Here is a 19100-nt window from a genome sequence, read left to right on the forward strand (position 1 = left end):
AACTTGAGGAAATATCATAAATTATACAAAATTTGTATAAAACAGCACAGTAAAAGTTGCTTAAAATTGCAAGAAAGTACAAAACAAGGTCAACTTTAAGAATATACCAAGCAAATGCCGGCCTGGGTAGTTCCAATACTGCTATTGTTTAATCACCTCTTGGATATAGTGCCTGCTTTTCAATTTTGTCTTTTGGCAGTTTCTGTGATATGCAGGCTCCATAACCACAGATCACCTCTCTAACTTCCAGTTGGTTTAGTTCTGCCCGTTGTTTTCTCGTGTAGGGCACATCCATTATTTTATCTGGGGACCATACGCCGCTTTTCATGGAATTGCACTCTGTGCATCATTGAAGTTTCCATGTGCATTGCCGTATGAAAACAGCTGCGGATGTCTCTAAATTACATTCTGGTACTTATAATATGTGTAAATGTTGAGTTCTGCTCAGCCCCGTGCAAGAGGGCGTGGACGGTAGCATGCACTTCCACTGCCGTCCATGAACAGGCTCCTGAACAATCAAACCGAATGTGCAACATTTTCGTTTATATCGTGCTGGACGACCTGTGGTTTTCCACCTTTTTATTTTAAACATTTCTATTAGGTATCTAATACCTAAACAATGGTAAAACTCACGTTATCCAAGTTCAAAGTTGATGATTTCTCTTCTGTTTCTATTGAGTAATATAAGCCGTTGAATAGGCAAAGGTACGTATGCTCTGCGTTAGGATAGTTCAAATACAACATATGAAACAAAAATACTCACATATTTCAAGGTCATAGTTAGAAATGGAAAATCTTCACTAGTTTATATCAATATTGACTAAAATAGTATTTGAACAAACAAAGAAATAATAACATACTTCTCAAAAATATAACAGTATAAAATTTACACATATGCCTTCAGGCATTACAAACATGAATTAGATTTATACCTGAAGAATATACTAATTAGGGAAATTTATCTGTAATTAGATATGTCACTAAGATATCTATACATGTCATGATCAAAAGCCTCATCACTGTAAGTGTCTTTACCAGTCTTCCTAATACTGTGGCGGAGCATTTTAAGAGACGACTCCCTGACACAAACGCTTTCTTCTTTGTAAAGCCAAGTGTTGACAGTAGCACGTCTTGGAATAAAGAATAAAAGCATGCTTATTGACATTATGCTAATTAGAATGTTACTTAAAAGGATATGCAGTTCAGTGTAGTGTACAAATAGACTTTTCCGAAGTTCCAAATATTAAAATCTTGATAAAAGTAGTTTACACACACGTCTGTTGTAATGTAACAATTTTTGAGCACCACTAAATATGAATGACTACTGTTTACATTTATATACACAGTATTCGCTAACAATTCAACCAGTCATATTTAACACTCATGTCTCTGTGGCGCAATCGGTTAGCGCGTTCGGCTGTTAACCGAAAGGTTGGTTGTTCGAGCCCACCCAGGGAGGAGAATTGTTTCTAACTTCAGTTTTATTTTTCGACATTGAATTATTTATTTATTTAATTTGTTGATTTAACGTCGCACCGATACAATTATAGGTCATATGGCGACTTTCCAGCTTTGATTGTGGAGGAAGACTCCAGGCGCCCCTCCGTGCATTATTTCAACATGAGCGGGCACCTGGGTAGAACCACCGACCTTCCTTAAGCCAGCTGGATGGCTTCCTCACATGAAGAATTCAACGCCCCGAGTGAGGATCGAACCCATATCGATGAGGGGCAAGTAATTTAAAGTCAGCGACCTTAACCATTCGGCCACGGAGGCCCCTTCGACATAGAATTAAATACAATTCCATTACATGATGAATTTCTCCTGTAATGTATGTTTATGATTACTTTTTAAAGATGATAATGTGTATTCTAATTTGATAATGAAAAAAGTTGGTCTAGCAAAGCAATTACAAATACATCCCAGTTCTATATAGAAATAAAGTATTATACCCATACCTTTATATAAAGTATAAATTTTAACTGAAGTTCCGCTTTGTAAATATGTGTAAATTTGGAATTTATAAAAAAGATTCTTTTACTAAGATATATCAGAAAAAAAGTATTTGTTGAATGTAGTCTTACCATTAATAGTTTCTGAACAGCACTTCTGCACTGGAAAATATTTTCATATTGCATCGAATATTCTATAAATTTACACAGTTTTCATACACGAATTCCTTCCATCACAATTTTACAGACTACAAATCTCTACCGACTGTCACAACGACCTCAGTGATACATTTATTTTATTTATTCCTACTGGAGTTGATTAGTCTTGCATTTTGTGCCTTGGTGTAATATTTAGAAGCTGGTGTCATTAAATTAAACTTTGCAGGAAATGACAGTGCCTTTTTTGGTACTAAAATGACAATTATAACCCACAGCGCGCCATTCCATTCGTTTCTCTGGTATTTCTTATCTAACTTAAACAGTGGTGTATTTTCGAGCTACGTTTTTTGATAAAATCTGGTTAACTGATACGAAACGGAACAAGTATTACAGGCGTGTTTGCATATTGATAATTTAACTTACTAACTAACCATTCCAACAAAATTACGCTTAAACTATTTCCCGTTTTGAAAAGCACGATATGCTGAAGAGTTTTAAGAAGTATGTAATATGATACCGACATGTTTTCTTATTTAATTAAGCAGGAATCATACTCAAAACCCGCAATTTGGACGAAGATAATCCACTAACTATACCATTTTATAAAAAGCAATAGGCTAAGGAACGCGGTACCCCCAGCAAATGTCCGGAATTATTTCAAGGATCATGCTCCAAGACATCACAACATCACATTGAAAAACAAAGATAAATGCGTTACATTTAATTATGTTTTCCTAAATTATGTCCTTGTGCAATTCATCAGCTGGCCACATAATTCAAGCCATGGCAGGAAAGAAATATCAGTTTTTGAAATGTATTTAAATGATAAAAAGACAATAGAAAACAAATTTCACGGAATTTATGCATTTACCTATTAAGGAGTACAAACATGTATAATTACGGCAGTATAATTATGCATATACTGTAATACTTAAATACAAGTGTATTTCTTTCCATAAATGAACCATAAAAATCATGATGAGTGTGAACAAATCAGTGAGGCAATTTTTCGGCCTCTTAAGTTTGTAGATAAAATTCGGGGAAGCTAATGGTCGCACGTTGAACTCGAACCCACAACTCCGAGATTGACAGCTAAACGCTTTGTACCTGCACAAACGACATTATTACAATTAAGAAATATATATGAAATAGTTACATCGCTATTCAGGTTCGGACACCGAAAATTATTTGAGAAATATATGAAATATTCATGAATGCATGGCCCTGGTTCTGCACATTTTCAGATTCTCAACAGTGTACCAAGGGAAGACTACTTTGCTGCATTTAAGTCATGTATAGCAAGACTCCAAAAGTGTGTTTCTGTGCAGGGAGAATACTTTGAAGGTATGACGCGAAACGTGTCTTGATCTTATTGCTAATTTAAGTATAAGAAATGACAGAATTAATTGAATTACTCTCGTAGCTTGTGATAGCTGTAGTTTATATCTATGTTGTTGTTTCTCTGTTTGTGATATGATTTGTTTGTTTGTTTGTTTTGTTTTAATGTTTTGTTGTTGTTGTTGTTGTTGTTGATATTGTTGTTGCTGATCTTTTGTTTTGTTTTCTTGTGTTAACTAACCAAGTGTTTGGTCAAACTACACAAATATGATACAATCAAACGATCAGAAGAGGTATTGTCAGAGAGAGATAATATCAAATCTCTAAAGTATATCATCAAAATAGCTTCAAATCTGTACAATGGTGCTTTCAATTACTTAAACTGTCATTAGGATGTCATGAAATATCGACATATAAGTTTTATATAAAGATATTCGCAATTGTTTTATTTTCGCTTATATTGGCGGATCGGGTTCCGTTTCACGAAGCCTACTTAGGACAAAGTGTCAGCTTAGGAGCTACATCGAGAACATCATTTTAAGTAGATAAATTTAAACTTTAAACTAATCGGCTATTCTTATAATATAAACCAAACAAGAATAAGATAGATGTGTGCTAAAATTGTGAATATCGTGAATATTTAGCGATTTTAAGAGCCAGTCTAAACTTTAGATTTAGTATGTGGATAGATCGGGACCCAGAATGGATTTGGATCAGTTTCCAATTGTACAGCAGACTTAATTTCTGTACAAATCAAGTCTTTAACAAGGCAGTCGGTAACACCGATGGATGCTCCTCGAAGCAAATATCCAAAAAGGTGGGAGTGGCAATTAAAAAATAGAGTTATATAGAGTTATGGTTCTTAGTAACCGCACTTTCTCTCAAAGACCTTAATAAATGTGTAAAGTCAATCCTTTATATAATTTTAAAGTTATTCTCCATACAATCTTTTATACACAAGGGAGATAAAAAAATAGTGTAATCTAGAGTTATTGTTCATAAGTACTACACTCCTCCTAAATGTGTTCTATAAGAATTTACAATTTCAAGAAAGTATCTCTTACAGTAAAGGAGAGATGCTCTGGACAAAGTTTTGTAACACAAAGGGAGGTAATCAAAAAAAGTCAACCTAGAGTTATGGTTCTTAGTGACTGCACTTCCTCTCACTAACCTCTATGAAATATGTGAAGTATTGAGTCGATCATCTTTTATATACTTTTCAAGTAATACACTGTAACATTTATAAAGGGGGATAATTAAAAACAGGGTAAGCCAGAGTTATTGTTCTTTGACGTTGCACTCTCTCTCACTGATTTTTATCAATATGTAAAGTATTAAGTTAATCACTCATATAAATTTCAAGTTTAGCTCGGGACAATTTGTTTCCACATAAGGGTAGATAATTCCAAAATGGAGTCAGCTAGAGTTATGGTTCTTTAACAAAGCAACTCCTCTAACTGACCTCTATCTATATGTAATGTATCAAGCCAATCCCTTTCATTGTTTTGGACGTAGGCACCGGAAAAGCTTTTTACATAGAGGGAGATAATTCAAAAAAGGGGTCAGCTAGAATTATAGTTCCTAGTTACTGCACTTCCTTTCAATAACCTCTATATTTGTATAAAGTATCAAGGCATTCCTTCTTACAGTTTTCAAATTATGCGCCGGACTTTTTTCACATAAGGGGAGATAATTCAAAAATGGGGTCTGATAGAGTTATGTTTCTTTGACAATGCACGTCCACTTACTGACCTCTATCAATATTTAAAGTATCAAGTCAATCCCTTTCATACTTTTGGACTTAGGCTCCGGACAAGCTTTATATAAAAAAGGGAGATGATTCAAATGGGACCATCAAGAGTTATGGTTCCTTATCACTACACTTCCTCTCAATGAGCTCTATCATTGTGTGAAGTTACAACTTAGTATCTTCAATACTTTTTGAGTTATGCTCAAGACAAGAAGTGTGACAGACGGACGGACGAAAGGACAAACAGACGGACGGACAGACGGACAAGGTGGTGACTATATGCTCCCACCCTTCGTGGAGCATAAAAATGATGCAGTGAAGTAGCATGTGGAAAGCAGTATCCAACTACTTTATTTTGAGAATGAACTTAAGCCAAAATGAACTTAAGCTAAAACTAAAACTAAGTAATAAGAAAAACAAGGTGTAACCATCAAAAAGACAGAATGTGGCAGCAAGAGGATGGAAAGTATATTTCAACGAACACACATGAACCATGCCATATATATATATATATATATATATATATATATATATATATATATATAAAGAGCCAGCGTTGAAACCTACACTTATACTGAAAGCACCCTTTCACAGTTATCTCTACACTGATGCATAAAGCATAAGTACAGAAGTTATACATACTTATTTTGATATCACCCTTTCACTATACTGCACATGGTTTCATAGAATATGTCTTTAAGTGAGTCAGTTTTACTTGTCTTCAAACACACTTTCAAAATATTTCTATATACAGTATCCATGTAGGCGTCTGTATCATCGAAAACAACCTGATGTGCATACGTTAGTTATATCATATGCATGCTAATATTTCCACTGTTACATCGGCTCATAAAAGTAACTGATAATTTTATAATACTGCATACTCGGTTTGCCATATTACCTACATTGTGTCGGTGTGACGTTAAATCCCTCAAATCAAACCTTGGTTTTAAACATTGTAATTGCAAGTAACTGGTAAATATAGTGTAATAATATAGTGTAATAAGGTATAAATCTCTTATTATTCTAATGTATTGAATGACTGTGTTCTGTTGTCTATATGGTAATATATAATGTTCTTAGATATATTATATTGCATGTACATGTACACTGAAAATACTTTAATAAATCTTGATTCTTTAAAATGGATTTATTACTGCATTTTATTCTCCCAAATATTCTGTCAGGTCCTCAGCATAGTGCGTACAACAAGCCACGTGCAAGACAAACATTAGCTTCACTAATTACAAAGGATTTTTCAAATTTTAGTGTATATTTTTCTCACTGATTACCTGGTTATTGGAAAGTCTACATGTTTTAATTTACTTCTTGATGATGGTCTTCATTAATTAAAACAAAATAATCACATTCCAAAATTACTTTAACAAATGACTTGTATAACTCCTTCTACACGACCAAAAAATGGATACTTGCAAGTCAATGGCATTATAACTAATTTACCTTCGATCTAAAACCAACATCATTTTCCCAATGGACTATTTTTTTTAATCTGGAAAGTGAAAGTTTTTATCGAGATGTGATTCATCTAACTAACTCTTGTTCAGGCTGTTCAACTGTAGAAAGGATGAGTTTCACACTGAATGTTTTTACATAATTTATAAGTTTATAGAAATTACATGGTGGTAAAAGGAAATGGCTTTTGAGAGCCTGTTTTCTGGTGTTGCAAAAATTCATTTGCTACTGCGTTTGTATTGTTTCTATTGCGTTAATGAAATGCCACTTTCCTATATACTCCCAATGGACCTTTCAAAAGCTACCAATCTGTTTTTATTCTATAGAAGATGTATTTCTGTGTGCGTATTGATTTTTCTGGTTAATATTCCTGTACTCCTGAATCAATTTCACTGATATGCAAAATACACAAGTAACTCAAGTTCAGAATATGTAACAAAAAAATGAAAATTTAAAAGATTTTATAGAGAAATCACTTAATTTTTACCAAATTGATTTGTTTTCTTGTAAAGATACTGTAACTTTAAATTCATATCTTATTTCATTGAAACATACAAGTAATGAGAACTGTTATGCAAAAGTCCCACATGAACAACAAGTCAGAATTAAAATATTTAAAAAATCACAAGAGACATGTATTTCGATCAGGTAAAGACATCAACCAGATCTTTAGTTCTACCGACAGTATACTGAAATAATGCTCGGATGGGCATATTTGTTTTCTCTCTCTAAAAAGAAGCTGAAAAGCCGCAAACAAAGTTTTATACAAAGTTCTTTTGAAGAAAATTATCATAATTTAATTAAACCCGTTTGAAATTTTTTATCCTTTTATTTCTGTTTTCAGTAAGAAAATGTAAAATGAAGAGATTGCCTGATGCTTCGTGGAATTTATACTAATCAATCAACTCTGAGTAATTTGTTTAGAGTTGCATAAAATATTGCAAAAACGTTTTTGATGTCAAACAAAAATATACAGACTTTTGTTACTAGTGGAAACAAATTTATTACAGACAGAATTATCTTTCAGATTTGTGGTAAAGTCGCGGCACAATTTCATGTGATAAATTCTGTATACTAGTATATTACATCAGATCTGAAGTCTATAAAACTTGAACTTTAATGAATTGTGTACACTAATATCAAGCTAGAATTGCTACTTTATAACGGTACAATTCTACATATTTATATATTATCCGTTCTATACATAAATTAATTTTAAAATGCCATAGACTGACTGAATGCCCTAAAATTTGAGACATATATAACTAGACTGCTTCATCAAAGATGCATTTTAAGAATATTTTTAGGCATTTATTATATGTTCAAAATTGCCACGAAACAACTCACTAATAAAGTTTAAATTATCACAAAGCAAATTCATCAATAAATATAATGAAAAAAAAATGTAATACAATGTTCGAAAGCGATATGACTTTAATATCAGTTTTAGTTATGTCATATGATCTGTAGAAACCCGGATAAAAATATACACATTCCGAAGTAATACAAATATTGTATAATCCATATATTTCATAATTTAATAAAAACTTTGGAAGCATAGAAAGCAATCAAGCAAAGTAATAGCAGACTCGGTTTGATTGAGTCTGTTTATGACAGGTTATGGAAAGAGCAACATCTCTCACGCCCCCTAGCAACGGCTTAAACGGAATTTTATTGAGACCGGTGAATTCAAAATAACATAAGGGTACATCAGAGCCAAATTTGTATTTAAAGAAAATGAACAAATGTTTTCGGAAACTGTGTAAAGATAAAACTATTATACTAATATGTTTGTGTGTATAAACAGTACTGTGTGTTAGGTTATATTAGTATACACTCAATATAAGTACAGCTTAAAACAGCATAAATGTGTATAGTCAATAATTCTAACACGATCCGCAGCAACTGCTATATAAACATATAGCGAAATCGCCTATACATGAATCTACGATAAAATATGGTGGTTGGCTGTTATATTTCACCCCCTATGATTGTAATATAAGAGATTCTACTTCAGTTCCATTACATACGAATTATTTCAGGGCCAAACTGATGAAAACAGTATTTCAAAAACATAAATATAATAAAAAGTCATACTGACTTATGTGTAGGTCCGTAAAATATGTTCTTATCTCTACGAGCGAATTCAATTAGCTAAATTATGATTAAGCGGTGACGTCATAAATGTATGACATAAAGTATGACGTCATAATGACGTTACGTCATATAAAAGTTAAGTTCGTCACTCGTAACACAGGGTCAACTCGTCTAATTTGATGATTCTGTTCATAATTAGTGTGCGAGCTGTTAGATTACTAATTTATGAATACTTCTCAAAATTCTGATAAAAAAGAAACAAATATCTATACGTTCCATTGGCTATGCAACACTTTCTAACCATAGGGGGTAAATTGTAACAGCATATGACCCGAATGACGTATTACGCTGAAAATGTAGTACTGTTAAATGCGAATTATTTGCGTTGTTAGAATCGAAATAATAAATATGTTCAAATAATTTTATCAATTAATAAAACATGGGCAGTCGTTTGGATGTGAATAATTAAATCACTCGTGCTACTCACTCCTGATTTAATTATTACGCATCCAAACTCCTGCCCATATTTTATTAACTGATAAAGTATAGGAACAGATTTATTAACAAAACTATATTTTTTTTAAACAAATAACTGCTATACGTAACATTCCATTACGAATGTAGCTCTACGAACCCAGCTGATGAATATATTATACCAAGTTAAATTCATTTGATGAAGATTTTCTACATTTGAAATTAGTATCGAAAAATAAAAAAATATAGTGAAAGATGCACATCGAATATATTTAAGTTTGAATTTTAAGAAACTGAAAACAGAAGCTTTGTTCTAAAACGTTTGTATATAGGATGTACACGGGTTTTCATAGTTGTCTACCTAGAAATTAAAAGCACTCTTAAATATTATATAAATATCATATGGCAGCGTGTGTGACATTGATATTGTCAACCCGAGGGCAGAATGTCACCCGAGGCGAAAGAACATACGCTGTCATATGATATTTATTTTATTATACCGAACAAAATTAAGCACATAAAAAAGTTTTTAAAATGTTTTTAATTCATTTAATTCAACCGTTTCATCTTTATAAGAAAATGTGGGCAAAAAAAAAGTGAGATTTGTCCAGATATTGATATAAATAGGCTAGTTTGTTCAGATTTTGGTAAAAAAATAAGCATTTCATTAGAATTATATGCTACAAAAATTGATAAAAACCAAAAAAATCACATTTTCACTGTTTTGGGTGTATTTCTTTTTTTTAAAAAAATGCATATTTACACACTAAATCTTGCCCATTTATAGCTTTCAAGGGGGGGGGCGACATTTGGTATATTTCGAAGTGTTAGTGTGTAATTTACTTGCATATTATAGTGAAAATATACTAGTATAACATAGGGCAAAAACAAGCTCAGGCTAGAAGAACTGGTTAAAAATTATGTCGCGACATCAATTTTGAAGGAAAATTGACGCAGAGACACGCGTTACTGAAAATGCCATAAAACCTTGAAAACTGATATAACCAAGCTGAAACTTTGTATTTTTCATGCAGATATGTTATTGGTACTATACAAATGAAATTGAGACTATTACAGAAAACCAGTTTTCTTATAGGCCTAACTATAGTAAAGGAACCAGCGTGGGAGCCATCTGGTCTAGTCTAGATTGCCTATTCAATTGCTTATATTTACATTCGCCCTATTCATTTCATATGAACAGCAAAAGAAAAGGCTTTCGCCTCGGGTGACATTCTGCCCTCGGGTTGACAATATCAATGCCACACACGTTGCCATGTGATATTTATATAATATTGACTAAAAACAAGGAAGAATATCCAACAGGGAAAGCCACTTTCTAAACACGCAGCCTCCCAAAACGCAAACCCAGCACGACCCCCCCCCCCACACACACACACACAAAGCAAACAAACAAGGACTGAACAAACATAGAAATAATTACTCTCTTAAACTTCTAAAAAGATATACAGTATATAGCATTTTAGATACAATTTACATATAAGCCTTCAGGCATAGTAATTTACTAAATTTGAATAAAATTCATACCTGAAGAATATAATATTTAGGGAAGTTTATCTGTAATTTTCAAGATCAGATTAGATATGTCACTAAGATATCTATGCCTATCAACGAACGCCACATCACTGTCAAAAACTTTATCCACTGTCCTAGCCAAACGATATCTCTGGGGCGAAACATTTTTAGAGACGACTTCCTGACACATATGTGTATAGTCTTTTTTCTTTGTAAGACGAACTTTGACAATAACTGAATACAAATTTATGTACGTCTAGTGAATATATGCTAATTAAAATGTTATTTGACACTACAAATATATGATTTTCAATGTACTACTAGACTTTTCCGAAGTTCCAAAGATTAAAATCTTGACACACACGCCTGTTATAATGTAACAGTTATAGAGCACCACCAATCTGACTAAAGTACTTGATCTTCTAAACGAAGATCTGAGAACGACCCATTCACATTCGTCTTCTGTATATTTTGGATTTCCAGTATTGCTATTTTTATTTTATCCAATCAGACGACTTGTGCGAATGTCAAAGAGTAAGAAAAATGTGCAGTCATTCCAGGGTTCGAACCCGGGACCCCTCGCTTACAAAGCAAGTGGCCTACCGACTGAGCAAACCGGCTATCTGATACATTATGACATAAGAATTGTAAATATCAAAAGTCAAGGCTACAGGTAGATTTGCAAGATGTTGTAAGTTAGGCTCTGATTGGCTAGCGAAAGGGTCGTCAGAACGAGGCAATGAATAGGTCGTTCTCAGATCCTATGCGTAGCGTAATAGGATATGTACTTTAGTCAGATTGAGAGCACCACTAAATATGAAAATGACTACCTTAAGTTACATTTATATACACAAACTCGACCAGTCGTACTTAAAACACATGTCTCTGTGGCGCAATCGGTTAGCGCGTTCGGCTGTTAACCGAAAGGTTGGTGGTTCGAGCCCACCCAGGGACGAGAATTTTTTCTAATTACAATTTTATTTTTCGATATTGAGTGAAGTACAATTCGACTAAATGATGAATTTCTCTTGTATGATTACTTTTTAAAGACGATAATGTGTATTCTAATTTGATAATGAAAGAAATTGGTCTAGCAAAGCAATTACAAATACATCCCAGTTGTATATAGATATATATTGACCCATACCTTTATATAAAGTATAGACTTCAAATCTCTCCAACTGTCAAAACGACCTTAGTAATACATTTATTTATTTATTCCTACTGGAGTTGAGTAGTCTTGCATTCTGTGCCTTTGTGTAATATTAAGAAGCCGGTGTCATTAAATCAAACTTTGCAGAAAATGTCAGTGCCTTATCATTTGTACTAAAATGACAATAATAACCTGCTTATCGTTTCTCTAGTATTTCTTATCTAACTTAAACAGTGGTGTCTTTTCGAGCACTTAAAGTCAAACTTCGTTTGTTGTTGTTGTTTTTTTATAAGATGAACAAGTATCAGAGGCGTATTTGCACATTGACAACTTAACTAACTAGCCATTCCAACAAAATTACGCTTAAACCATTTCCCGTTTTGAAAAGCACAAGATGCTGAAAAGTTTTAAGTAGTAAGTAATATAGTACTGACATGGTTATTTGTTTAATTAAGCAGGAATCGTACTCAAAACCCGCGATTTGGACGAAGACAATCCGCTAAAGATCCTTTCCGCACCTGTAACGTAATAAAACGTATTAGCATCCGTAGATTCAACATTTATTACACGAACCAATGCAAATGCGACTTTCGTTTTCAGCTTTCATTTTCTTTACTTCCGGAAATAGCTGAAGGTCGAGTGACGTCATTTTCTGTGGTGTCAAGAACATACCTATGCCTGGCGAGATTGCATGAAGATGTGCCCGGTGTCCTAGGTATATACCGTTTTATAAAAAGCAATAGGTCAAGGAGAGCGAAACCCCCAGCAAATGTCCGGAATTATTTCAAGGATCATGCTCAAAGACATCACAACATCACATTGAAAAACAAAGATAAATGCGTTACATTTAATTACGTTTTTCTAAATTATGTCCTTCTATATCTAATAGCCACTTAGATGTCCATAAACATCATTGTGTACATCTTGTACGAATTACGTCAATTTGTAGCATTGACTGATCAAATAATAAGATAATTTAATTAATGACATGAACAAATGTGTCGCATATTGAAAAACGTTAACACCTGCAGATTTGTTACTCGTTCTTTTCAATAAAAACATGTATTATCAATTACAACTTATAACAGACACCCTCTACTTGTGATTGACACCGAGTGTGGCTGAAACTAAAAATGATAATGCATTCGACATTACTTCTGACATTCTTAGGAGAAAAGAAAAGAAAACAGTACACGAATATTTAGCATCAAAATTCTTAATGTGGCCGAAATTTGGAGATCGCCGTTCACATGTATATGTTTTATTTGCCTTAGAGAATTACGTTTTTCTCGAGTGCAGCATCGAATGAAAATCCCGTGACAACTGTCTGAAAAACAATTAAAAAATAGCTGTAATTTCTTGAAATGATACACTTGATAATGAGCATTCTACTTTGGTTTTTATTACATGTGGTCACTTTTTTCTTTTTCCTAGATGTCATATCTACATTTTATATGCAAAGCATCTCTTTTTCCACACATGACCGTGAAGAGAACGTAAAAAGAGTACTCTTTTTATTTAGAACTTTACAGTCTGTAGATAGTTAGTTACGGTAAGTTTGCGAGACACAATAGCGCCTTAGCAACAAAGTCTACGGATCAACGGATAACACCTTATCTTATTGGCCAATATTATTGGTTTGACTGACAGATCGGATCCATCCATTCATCAGCTGGTAATGGCATAGCCATATAATTCAATCCATGGCAGGAAAGAAACATCAATTTTAATGACATTGTGGCACCGTTAAATGTCATACACAGCTAAATGTCGCAACCACCGTTAAATGTCGCAGTCATCTCCCGCTAAATGTCGCACCTTTAATGTTAAACATTTGCCCACCGTTATATGTCGCAACACCAACGCTAAATGTCGCACTTCCTATTTGACACTATAACATATATAAACAATTCCTTGTGTATATTTCAAAATTTTATTTTACATAATTAATGTGAATCTTCAGTAATAAATAATGTGGTGTTAACTTTAAGCCCGACGGAAGTCATACTCATACATTCTTGTATACTTTTTCGAGGGAAGAAGAATTAACATGCTTATGTTATACAAATAATTATCTTAATAATAGGTGCTGTTACGTGCCTTGGTGGCTCTAGATAGCTCACCTGAGTTCAACACCTTGCTTGAATAGTCACACAAGAAAAATATCTGCGAAATTATTTTGCAATTATTTAGAACAGAAATATTTTAAAGTTTCTACTAACTAAATACGATTTGGTAATGGAGGTGTGTGTTTGTCGGGGTTGGGTATGGATAGGGAACGGGGTGAATGATGGCAAAGAAATCTAAGACACAAATACCAAGACAATTAATAGCAAATATATGAGCCGCACCATGAGAAAACCAACATAGTGCATTTGAGACCGGCATGGACACAGACCAGTCTGTGCATCCGTGCAGTCTGATCAGGATCCATACTGTTCGGCTTCAAACCCTATTGCAATTAGAGAAACCGTTAGCGAACAGTATGGATCCGGACCAGACTGCGCGGATCTGGATCCATGCTGGTCGCAAATGCAGTATGTTGGTTTTCTCATGATGCGGCTCATATTTACATTTTTTGAATCGGGGTTCGATCCTTTGGTGGCAAGGCATTTTTAATGTCGCATATATCTTACATTTTCCCATTACAAAAATATATTTTGTAGCAGCTTTTACTGAAATAAAACAGATTGGGATGGTCTGGGCTAGTTTAGCCTATATATTTGATAGAAGCCACTCGCGTTTTATACGCCCGAAGGAACGTATTATGTTATGACCCCGGTATCCGTCTGTCCGTCCGTCTCCGTTAGCAATTTCGTGTCCGCTTTGTAACTCTTGAACCCCTCGAAGGCTTTCGAAGAAACTTGACACAAATGTTCACCACAGCGAGACGACATGCAGAGCTTACTTACTTACTTACAGATGTCTTAAATCTATAGTTTGTATACGTTATGATGGTTTTTTTTTGTTTCTGACAGATGATCTTATCGCTATATTTGTATAAAAGTTTGAGTGTTCCGCACTGAAAGCAATGAAATAAAATTGTCCAGAAAATAAGGACATAAATCACATTCAAAGGACACAGCTGCCTATACAGCTCTCCGCGTGGAATAACCGGCATGTATAAATGTATACACGCAAACAGCGACTGGGCACGTGTTCACAGCAGCACAAACAAAAGCAACAATAACAGCATAGAATTAACAGAGATGCTGCCATTCATAAAGAGGGAACATAGCAGGACAATGGAATGGTAAGTGACAGAAGCTTGTTAATTTTTTTTTTACACTAGAATCCTTATAATAATTACATTTTACCTGCAGAGAGCAGACGGACCTATTTATAAACTAAAATAGGTTTTGAATACAGTGAATACTTGAACCGTACATGGAATCGCTTTCAGGCTTGAGCTCACTCGTTATCTTCGATCTAGAGTTTTTTGTTGGGTTTAACATCCATCCAACACTGTTATATATCATATGGCGATTTTCCAGTTTGATAGTGGATGAAGACCCCGGGTGCCCCTCCGTGCATTATTTCATGTTAGAACCACTGACCTTCCGTAAGTCAACTGAATGGCTTACTTGTATGAAGAATGCAACAGCCCCAGTGAGGCTCGAACCCACATCGATGAGGGGACAGTGATTCGAAGACGGCGACCTTAACTACTCGGCCATGGAGGCCCCTTGAGTTGGGCTTAACACACGTTACACGTTGTCGTCAGGAACGACTTCTATTTTTCAGTGCAATGTACACAAAAAATGTAAAACAACCTGACTTAGTTAGTTAAATGCAGCATTTATTTGCAAAAGAACACCATAAAATAACTACATCTCTATTTTATTATTCAGATCGTTACTATGAATGTTTTGTAAGATCTTGAAAATAATGTCGTTAGTATTTTCTCTACAAACATATTTAATGGAAATCACTTCCGATATGATGATAGCGAGATTGTTTGTTGTTTTTGGGGGGGGGGGGGGGGGGGGGTTTATTTCCGTCATGAGAATTAAACAGGTAACAAATATGATGTTGTCACAAGAGATCTTGTCACTGCGATTGTTTATGTCATAGATGGTATCAAATTTTAACATCTCTAAATGAATAGTGCTGAAATCAGATCTCATGCCATTGTTTTCATTCACTGATACTGTCATAGAGAAGTCATCTAAATCATATACTGTAAAATGGGGAATAAATATGATATATTTCTTTGCACTATTATTTGGGAAACCGCATCCTTCCAAAGACACTTCATGTTGAGTTACCTACAGAAAAAAGTTTGTTTCTTTCATACGCTTATATATATGTGTTAATACAGACCTAAGAAAAGCTTGAGTGAGGTTGGGTGCGCAACATAAACCGGTTTAAGCTCCCCAACGATAATTTTGCCAATGGTCGTTCCAAGGCGGTACCAGACTGGGTTCCTTTAATTGTTCGTATCGTAATCGTTATCTCAGTGTTCTAGGTTCTTGAAATGTGGCTTTTTCTCTTTGATGTTTATCCATCCTTCTTTTTGAGATAAGCTTGCAATCGCTGATAATGCTAAGATTCTATATGTGTCAATGCATTAAAATATGACAGTAATATATGAAGTACGAATTTTAACAGGTCTATTAATACTTAATTACAGCAACTGAAATCTGAAAAATACAAAGTCTAGCCATTTTTACCAAAGTGACAGGTGTTATGTTTCAGCCCGCCATGAACCCTGTCTCGCATTTTTTCAAACTAGTATTCAAAACGGTCAATAGTTTGTCTCCTGCGATAGGTTCATCACAGTCGTTTAACACGATGACAAACGTTTGTGACAAAATAGCGTTTAGGACCTTCAAATACGTCGACTTAACCCTTCTAACAGCATAATATTTACAGAAATAGTTTGTGCCTTATGGAAAAGCAGTTTAGTAATTTAAAAAAGACAAATGTATGACTTATAAATACAAGACGATTGCAAACTGTCCACGTGGAAAGTAGACATGAGCTTTGCTAGCTACAGGGGACATACTACAATTTAGTGTTTTTCTGGCAGACTGCCTGAATGAGAAAATTCTTTAGTATTTGCTTCCATATTCAAGTTTTTTTAAAAGTTGTTTCCGTTCGTTTGGTTTAAATAGATATATTAGATTTTACAGTCATCTCTACGGTGATCATAAAAAAGCAATATTGTGTGTTCATATTTAAAGACTACTTTAGCCCTTACCATACTGGACACGATTGATTCTGCCTTTGCGATCTGTGTCGATCATGATCAGCCTGCACATCGTGCAGTCTGATCGTGGCCTGAACTGTTCGCTATTCAGCCTGTGTCTTTTTGGTAAGCATCCCTTTTAACAGTTAATGGCGCTGTCCAAATTGGAAGATGGACAAGCAAGTTCATTATAGAAATTTAGAAAGGTAAGGGTTAACGAGTGTCTAGTACACCTTCGTTTGACAAGACCATTACAGCAGTTTCATCTCCCAGAACAAATATGTGGTGTCATAAAAAGGGCTAGAATATTCTAGTAAAGGACATTATTATTTAATTTACCATCACAGCTAAAGCCAACAACATTCTCCCAATGGATTACTTTTAACTCGGAAAGTGAACTTTCATAGGACATCCGATTTTATCTTACTTTAGCCGCGTTGAACCCGTGAAACGACGAAATTCAAGCTTAATTCTCATACATTAATATTTAACTTTGCGCCTTTGATAGTTTGAGCAAAAAAAAAGATATAACGCTATTTTCTTAAATATCTAAACTGTTGAATACCAACAGTGTTTTAATATATTATCAATTTTTAAACAAGAATTGTAGATTTTACAATATGTCTCCCTTTATGATTTTATTAGATTGAAGTGTTCCCTGTGCTCAAAACATTTTAGATTATATAATTAATTGTTTGTGTTCAGAATTAACTCTTAGGACACAAATACACATTTTTAGACTTTGGGAGGTCCTAAACTTCAAACTGGAAATCCGTCTACCAGCTCCGTGACGAAATAGGAAAGTAATGGACCAGGCTCGCTGTCTTTACATGGATACCGCTGAGTTGAATCACGTCTTACAACGTTGTACTGCGTCTATAAATCATATAGTAGGCAAACGTAATCAATCTATACAATTAAAGAAATTAAAGTTCCGGTGCACGTGTTGCATATGAATCATAATAATATCTAAATACAGCCTTAATACCGTTGATTACCGTTAAATTTTGTAATATATTTTCAAACTGACCCACTCCGCCAAGAGCGCAATGTTGAACCTAAACATAAGGTTTGAATGTAAGTAAGCACGATTCATGGACTCATGTCCAAAGGTGAGCAATGTGGTATATAGAAAAGAAAAAAAGAAAGAAAAGAAATCAGTTTTTATCCTTAAGACGGACTAAACAGAATTCGAGCTGTCAGAATAATTTGTATATCTGATATATTGATAACGTAACACATAAGCACAGATAGTGATCGACTACATATTTATGCTATCATTGCTATAATTATTGTTGAATTGCTGTTAATAAAAGGATTTGGCTCATTTGTGGATCCCAGCATCACACATTATGTCATACACAATAGTTAAAGGGAACCAGATATGTGTTAGAGCAAATACTCGTTGTAAAATACTATGTATAAATTTGGACCAATCAGATACAAATTCTATAAATAGCACCAGTCAAAGCTTACGTCTGCTAAAGTATAAATAGGTAGATGGATGACAGAGAGATCATTTTCTGTATGGAAGACACATCGAGGATTCAACTAATAATTTATCCCAGTCCCTTGATAAGGAAGTTATTGCAACTACACTGTCAGGGCGGATAAATGATTAAAATGAAGACGTTTGAAGTTCATAGACTAAAGAAGAGTTGCAGAATTTCAACAAGGTTTTGAGCTATAGGGCCAGCGCATAGAAGTGTTACCTTAAGGGTAGTGGAATGCTAGTGGAATGCTATAGACGATAGCAAATATAGGCTGAGTATCGGAAAGCTGAGACAGAGACCCAGAGTTTGGTAATCTACTGAGATAGTAGGAGAGTTCCAGCTTATAGACACTGTTCAGCGTTGTTGGCGAAGTACAGCCAAGGCATCGGGGTTATATCTATATGATAGTTATATGCTACGTGTGATAGCATATAAGCGCTGAGCACCCAGGAGTCAGGGCAAACATATAGAGTTGCAGCTTTAATTA

At 34.4% G+C, this 19100-nt stretch overlaps 2 non-coding genes across 2 annotated transcripts; both read left to right on the forward strand.

Moving 5' to 3' along the window:
* The first annotated feature begins 1385 nt into the window (after positions 1 to 1385).
* On the forward strand, positions 1386 to 1459 carry Trnan-guu (transfer RNA asparagine (anticodon GUU)). Its single transcript has one exon. It is a non-coding gene; the product is annotated as a tRNA-Asn (tRNA).
* A 10198-nt stretch (positions 1460 to 11657) lies between these two features.
* On the forward strand, positions 11658 to 11731 carry Trnan-guu (transfer RNA asparagine (anticodon GUU)). The gene has a single exon. It is a non-coding gene; the product is annotated as a tRNA-Asn (tRNA).
* The last annotated feature ends 7369 nt before the right edge of the window (positions 11732 to 19100 follow it).

The sequence above is a fragment of the Mercenaria mercenaria genome, chromosome 1 (genome assembly GCF_021730395.1).
Source record: "Mercenaria mercenaria strain notata chromosome 1, MADL_Memer_1, whole genome shotgun sequence".
NCBI lineage: Eukaryota > Metazoa > Mollusca > Bivalvia > Venerida > Veneridae > Mercenaria > Mercenaria mercenaria.